General features: G+C 40.6%; 1 long non-coding RNA gene across 1 annotated transcript in view; it reads left to right on the forward strand.

The window, feature by feature from the left end:
- LOC130307441 (uncharacterized) overlaps positions 1–7,511 on the forward strand; it is a 31,352-nt gene extending 23,841 nt beyond the window's left edge. The window contains exon 3 of the long non-coding RNA XR_008856624.1: positions 7,451–7,511. This is a non-coding gene — a long non-coding RNA (uncharacterized LOC130307441). The remainder of the gene's footprint in view (positions 1–7,450) is intronic.
- The last annotated feature ends 378 nt before the right edge of the window (positions 7,512–7,889 follow it).

A 7,889-nucleotide genomic window follows, 5' to 3' on the forward strand; every position in this document is an offset into this window, starting at 1 on the left:
GTTTATATGGACATACGCATTAAGAAAATATCAGCAATGAGTGTAATAATATTATACTCATTGCTGATTTAATATTATGCATTACTGTATTGTATAATTAAAATTAAAAAAAAAGGCTCATGATAATACAAGCCTTCTAATGTTTAAAGAGGTATTACAGGCAAAACCTTTTTTTTATATATATTTCAACTGGCTCCGGAAACTTAAACAGATTTGTAAATTAGTTTGTTCAGTGAAGATAGAGGAATAAGTCGGCAAACTCACCAGGCTTCTATCTCAAGGTAACTTCTTTATTATACTCACATAAAAAAACATGGTGCTGGGGGGGAAGAGAGGGACCGCAGTGGGGGGTATTCACAGTCTGGCTAATTCGAGCCAGACTGTGAATACCCCCCACTGCAATCCCTCTCTTCCCCCCAGCATCATGTTTTTTATGTGAGTATAATAAAGAAGTTACCTTGAGAAAGAAGCCTGGTGAGTTTGCCGACTTATTCCTCTATCTTCACTGAACGAACTGTGTTATCTGTACCATAGTCAGAGTACCACCATAGCTTCGAAGAAATTCCCCAGCAGTCCCGATAACCATAATCCAAGGGTGTACAGTAGCAGTGCTGAACACATCTCTCCTCTTAGATTTGTAAATGACTTCTATTTAAAAATCTTAATCCTTCCAATAGTTATTAGCTTCTGAAGTTTTCTGTCTAACTGCTCAATGATGATGTCATGTCCCGGGAGCTGTGCATGATGGGAGAATATCCCCATAACTGCACAGCTCCCGGGACGTGAGTCATCAGAGAGCAGCTAGACAGAAAACAACAACTCAACTTCAGAAGCTAATAACTATTGGAAGGATTAATATTTTTTCATAGAAGTAATTTACAAATCTGTTTAACTTTCCGGAGCCAGTTGATCTATAAAAAAAGTTTTGGCCTGGAATACCCCTTTAACAAATTATGCCAACATAAAGAAGACATGTTGTGGATGTGAATTAACAACTAAATATATTTAGCATGACTATTTCTCTTACAAGTACAGAGTTTCAAATATAGAGAAAGGAATTTTTTTTCCCAATTTTTCACAATATTTTAGTTTTTCACAAAAATCGCTTCATGTATCAGCAAAAATGTACTGCTAATATAAAGTACAATGTGTCTCGAAAAAACTATCTCTGAATCATGTTGCCAGGTAAAAGCAGTTCAAAGTTATTACCAATTAAAGAGACACATGTCAGATTTGAAAAAAACGGACTGGGTCATGAAAGCCAAAACTAGCTGGGTCATGAAGGGGTTAATGGCAGGTCACAGCCGGCAGAATAAAAAGTATGTTGCACCAGGACCCATGAGCTGTAAGCTACACCACTGCCCCCAGACATTGCCAGACATTACTTAATATTAATTTTATATTATAGACTTTTCCAATCTCCATATAGTGCTTCATAAACTGCTGGTCATCCCAGAGCAGGGCCATCTTTAACCCCTTAACCTGTTGGGGACGAAGGGCATATGCATACGCACTTACGTCCTGGCGGGGACCGGACCGGGGTGACTGCTGATATCGATCAGCAGGCAACCCACGCAAATGCCCAGGGGGTAATCAGACCCCCACATGTCGGTGATCGGCGCAAATTGCAAGTGAATTCACACTTGCGATTTGCGCTGATTTCGGGTCATACAGGATCCATGGTGACCCGGTGACCCGGAATATAAGGGAGATCGCGGTTTGTCTAAGACACCTAAGATCCCCCTGAAGGCATAGGAGGGAGGTGGCAGGGGTGCCACCCCTCCCATCCCTGCTGTTGGTCGTCAGAAGCGACAACCAATAGCAGATCAGGGGCAGGGGGTTTACTTTCATTTTCCCCGTCCACTTACCCATCCGATGGCAGCGGGCGATGGTGATCGGCGGGCGGCGATGTCATGCGGAGGAAGAGGACGGCTCCCTGAATCCTACCTAAGCCTGTAAGTTGCCTAGCAACATCTGGAGGGCTACATTCTGAGACCATTATACAGTGGTCTCTAACCTGTAGCCCTCCAGATGTTGCAAAACTATAACTCCCAGCATGCCCAGACAGCTGTTTGGGCATGCTGGAATATGTAGTTTAGCAACAGCTGGAGGGCTACAGTTTGAGACCACTATACAGATAGTGTAGACTGTACAGAGCAGCATATGTTTGCTATGGGGATTTGCTTCTACTCTGGACAATTCCTGACATGGATAGAGGTGTCAGCAGAGAGCACTGTGGTCATGACAGAAAATAAATTAAAAAAAGATAAGAGCTTTCTGTGGATCATAACAGCAGCTGATAAGTACTGGAAGGATTAAGATTTTTTTTTAATAGAAGTGATTTACAAATCTGTTTAACTTTCTGGCATCAGTTGATTTAATAAAAAAAAAAAGTTTCCCACCGGAGTACTCCTTTAAGGACAGGACATTTAGAGCAAAGACTGTTTTTACATTTCTCGGGTATTTGGGTTTAGTTGTCATTTTCTTCTTCTTTGTGCAATGTACACACACAAATTATATATTGTTTTTATCTTGACATATTGTACTTTATATTAGTGGTAAATTTTTGTTGATACATGCAGGATTTTGTGTGAAAACTCCAAAATATTGTGAAAAATTTGAAAAACTACTGGCATTTTGTTTTGGCGTTCACTATGCAGTAAAAACGATGCTATCTTTATTCTGTGGATATTTTCGATTATGGGAATACCCAATTTGTATAGATATTTATGTTTTTTTTTCCTTTTCACAACAAAATCCTTTTTTTTTTTTCATTTTTTTTTGTGTTGCCATATTTTGTAATAACTTTCTGCCATGAGTTTTTTATGTTTTTGTCTGACCACAATGTGGAAGGTCTTGGTCTTATTATTTGTGGGACAAGCTGTAGTTTTTATTTGTACAATTTTTGGGAAACATGATACCTTTTGATAATTTTTATTCCACTTTTTTGACCAAAATGAATAATTTCTTGTGTTTTTTTTTTTTACAGTGTGCACTGTGCGGGATACTTAACATTATTGTTTTTATAGCACAAGTCATTGCAAACGTGGCAATATCTATTATGTGTAGGTTTTTTGTTTAATTTTTTTTATAACACAGGTGCATTTATTTATTTATTTATTTTACACTTTATATATTGGAAAAAATATTTTTATCGTTTTTTTTTTACCTTTTACCTGTTATACTATGCTGCAGTACATCTCTACTGCAGCACAGTACAGTCTAACTGTGAGTATACATCGACAGTTTGCAATTCAGCCTTGGCTAGACCTTACAGGCTTCCTTACTTGGCAGAAAGGAATCCATTAACTGGCCTCCTACAGTCATGGCAACCAAAGGGACCCCGCAATTGCATTGTATGGTCGCCATTGGGAAACAGGGAGAGCCCCTTCCCCCGTCAATCCTATAGAAGCCACAGTACTGATCACAACATCTATGATGCTAATGCAGCCAAAACAGCCGCAATCTCTGTGATTGACAGCCAGGTCCTACTGCTGAAAGTTCAGAGAAAGCAATCCAAAAATTCACTAACACACAGATCATTGACTTGCCTAAAAAACTTGTGACACTGTGGATGAGTGATACTGAGTATGGCTGAGTGAGCCTGGTTGAAGTTGTGACACTGTGGCTGAGCAAGCCTGGCATTGTTGCTGGCATGGCATTGTTGCTGAGTAAGCCTGCTTGTGTCACTGGGGCTGTGGCTGCTAAATGAGATGCCTGCACAGCCAGCACTCCATTTCTCAGATCTTTTTAACTTCCTTCCACTCTGACCCCAGCATGCCTATGCGGGAAACATCAGATGCACGGCAGGTGGGAGGAACAGAGCAGGCCGGATGAAATTGCATAGTGTATGATGAAATTGCACAGGGGTGCTGGTAGTCACTGTCAGTGTTATGTTTGGAAATGTGGAATTGTCTGTGAATGTGTGTTATTATGATCCATCCATGCCATACCATTGTGGGTTTAAGGGGGATAAGCTTTGGGCCCCATGTGAATGACTGGGCATGGGCATATGCCCCTTTTCTCCTGCATTACAGACAGCCTTGTTCCAGAGGGCCTTATATTAATGCTTTTCAGATTGACTTTTACTTCCATGGTGGAGAAATTGATAATGGCACGGTTATATACCTGCATAAAATATAAAAAATTGTGTTAGGATAAGCATCAGATATTATGTATATAGTCCAAATGCCCCAGATGTTTGCCGGCATTGCCTCTCTGGATGGTCAGCTGACCTTGTTGGCTTTTCACCTGCTTAGCTTCTTATTTAAAACCTCAGTATTCATCAAGACCCTGACTGCGAAAGAGCTCATATTCCTAGCTAGTGTTTGTACTGTATCTTGCATTTCTGGCATATTTGACCCATTGGCTCCACTCTCTGACTCCTCTCCTGTTTCTGCAATTTGACTTTTCTGCTATCTCTTGGTAATGACTTGGCTTGTGGACTGTGACATATTGTGTGCATGTTTAGTCATTATTTCTGTTAGTGTGTGTGATTCTATAAAGTGTCAAAACCTCCGCCTGTATTGCAAGTTTATTTTGTTGATGTTTTACTCCCTGCACTTATTCAGGCAGGAACTGTCACCGTGGTTGTGGACCCGTTGCCTAGGGCGGGTTCCCAAGTAGGCAGGGCAAGTGGGAGCGGTGAGTTCAGGACTTCACTCTTCCCTGCCCATACGTGACATTTTCGCAGGCCCGCATATCTGCATTTGCCTTGCTTCTGCTAAGGAAGCTATGTTTGCTTTGGTAGAGCAAATGCAGGATTTTACTCAGCTGATTCAGGATTTAGCTGAAAGACTTCAGCAGTGTGAGTCTTTTCAGTTAGCATCAGTTTAGACCTTGACTCAGACAATACAAGATAAGGAACAGTTAATCCAGAGTTTATCAGCTAGAATCTAGGAGTTGGAGTCTGCCCGTACCCAGGTATCATCTGGTTCTGTCCCAGCTCACGTGGAGCCGCTATTTAGTCTCCCGGATCGTTTTTAGGGTAACCAAAAAATGTTTAAGACCTTTTGTGAAAGTTGCAAATTATACTTTCGTCTGAGACCTTACTCTTCTGGCACTGAAGCCCAGAGAGTGGGAATTATTATGTCTCTTTTGCAAGGGCATCCCAAGGAATGGTTTTTTTCCCTTGGTCCCGATGCCCCTGAGTTGACTTCTGTGGATTCACTATTTGGGGGATTGGGGCTCTTGTACGCAGAACCAGACCGTTCTGCATGTGCTGAATCTCAGCTGCGTACATTAAATCAGGGTCACAGACCCGTTGAGGAGTGTTGCGCAGACTTTAGAAAGTGGTGTGTGGCTTCTTGGTGGAACCCCCCAGCTTTGGTTTGTTAGTTTAGATTGGGATTATCCGAAACCTTAAAAGACATGTTCGCAACTTATCCCTCTCCTGACACCCTTGACCAAGCCATGACGTTAGCTGTCCGTTTAGATAGATGTCTACGTGAGCGCAAACGGGAGTGTTCATCTTCCTCTAATCCTCCTCTTTTGCTTGATTCTTTTTCTGACTGTAATAACCAACTTGTGCCTGAGGTGGAACCCATGCAGATAGGGTCTATTCATACCCCAGAGGAGCACAGAAGTTTTGTCAACTAAACGGCCTGTGTTTTTACTGTAGGGAGAATTCACACTTCATCGCCTCCTGTGTCAAGCGTCCATGTCCAAGTGGTAATCGTGGAAGCCACTTGGGCGCACAGGTATGTAATGCCTCTCAGAGAGCTATGCCTGGCAAAGCTCTTCTGGGGGGCATTGTTTCATCTAATATACAACCTAACTTAACATCTAAAAGTGTTGTAAAGCCTATATGCAGCAACCTCTGGCTGAATCCATGTGTTGTGACACCATGGGCAATAAGATTGTCAAGAGCACTCATGCAAACTTGCGGTCAGAGGGAAGTAGTGAGATTCTGGAGGATGACTGTGAGGACACCAATGAGTGGTGTGATTTGGAGGATGAGGATACAAATGAAGACATTGATGATCCATCTAAATCGAAGTCAAGACATTTGTACTCTCAAGTGGTTAAGGGTCCAGTGGCCCCTTTTAAAAAGGGGGGGGGGTACTGTGAGAACCCGAAGGCTCAATCTGGACTGAAGTCTTTTGTTGTTCTGGTTACTGTGGAAACGCACCTATTCTCTGGATGGTCAGCTGACATTGTTGACTTTTTACCTGCTTAGCTCTTTATTTAAAACCTCAATATTCCTCCAGGCCCTGCCTGTGAAAGAGTGCATATTCCTAGCTAGCGTTTGTACTGTATCTTGTATTTCTTGCATATTTGAGCCATTGGCTCTGCTCTCTGACCCCTCTCCTGTTTCTGCAATTTGGCTTTTATGTTATCTCTTGGTAATGGCTCGGCTTGTGAACTGTGACATATTGTTTGTGTATATTTAATTATTATTTTTGTTAGTGTGTGTGATTTTATACAGTATCCCGACCTCTGTCTGTATTGTACGTTTATTTTGTTGCCATTTTACTCCCTGCACTTATTCAGGCAGGGACTGTCATCATGGTTGTGGACCCGTCGCCTAGGGTGGGTACGCAAGTAGGCAGGGCAAGTGGGAGCGAGTGAGTTCAGGGCTTCACTCTTCCCTGCCCATACGTAACAATCTGGTGGTCCAGTGAAAAAAGGTTTGGTGGTTTCATATTTTCTAGTTTTGCAATAAGATTTGCTTTGCTAATATTCTTCCTTCAGAGATACTGCTACTCCCAAGTACCCCAAGATCCATCTACTACGATATCTGCTTCCTGCCTCAGAATTACTAACCCCAACAATCTAAATGGCTCTCCCCAGATGTCCCTCCCCAGGAACAGTAGCATATTTTCTCCCTTTTGAGCATAACCTAAAATACATTTAAGCTGTACTGTATTTAAATTCCTGTGGTAAATATCATTTCATGCATATATGTTATCCTGCAAGACAGATGCTCACTTGTTTCTATATTTTCTAAATGTATAAATAAATCAATTACAATAAATGTACAAAATGTATAACGATAAATATAGATATACTTGATGTTTATATTGATACTAAAGTTCTAAGCTTAAGTTCTACTGTATACCTTCTTTGTTGTATGTCTTTTGCTAAGTAAAATAAAATGCCTCTGTCAGTAGAATTCCACTTCTTGCAGTACTTTGTGCCCAACTAAGGGAAAAGGCTCGGCAACATAAATTTATTGCTATATATCTGGCATGACAAATCAGGTTCAATGCAGTAAATCTCTTTCTTGTAAATTATAATTTAATATATTACTCTCTGAAGTGATTGGGTCAATTTTTATTTGTAATCCATATGCAGAAGTACATGCACCTTTAATGATATGTTAATCACATCTTCATTACATCTTAGTTCATCACTGCAATCAATATTTGGCTTCACAGGTTTTTAAGCAATGTAAGCTATTTGTATCTATACTAGATTCACTTTTTATTCTCTCCTCACTTAACCATAGGAAATTATCTTGCAGGCCCTAAAGTTGAGTGGACGATTCACTTGTCAAGGCATGATAACTAAGACTTTTCTTTATCTGTGTATACTACTGATATTGTGAGGGATAGATATGAGATGGATAGATAGATAGATAGATAGATAGATAGATAGATAGATAGATACAAAAAATACTGGATACAGTTGAAGTCATGACTTACATACACCTTGGCCACATTGATTAAACCTCAGCTTTCCACAATTCCTGACATTTAATCCTAGTACACATTCCCTTTCTAAGGTCAGTAAGGAACATTACTATTTTTAAGAATGTGAAATGTCAGAATAATACCACAGACTAGGATTTATTTGAGCTTTTATTTCTTTTGTTACAATCCCAATGGTTTACATACATGTTCGTATTCGGTAGCATTGCCTTTACATTGTCTAACTAGGCCAAATGT

The sequence above is a fragment of the Hyla sarda genome, chromosome 1, assembly GCF_029499605.1.
Source record: "Hyla sarda isolate aHylSar1 chromosome 1, aHylSar1.hap1, whole genome shotgun sequence".
Classification (NCBI taxonomy): domain Eukaryota; kingdom Metazoa; phylum Chordata; class Amphibia; order Anura; family Hylidae; genus Hyla; species Hyla sarda.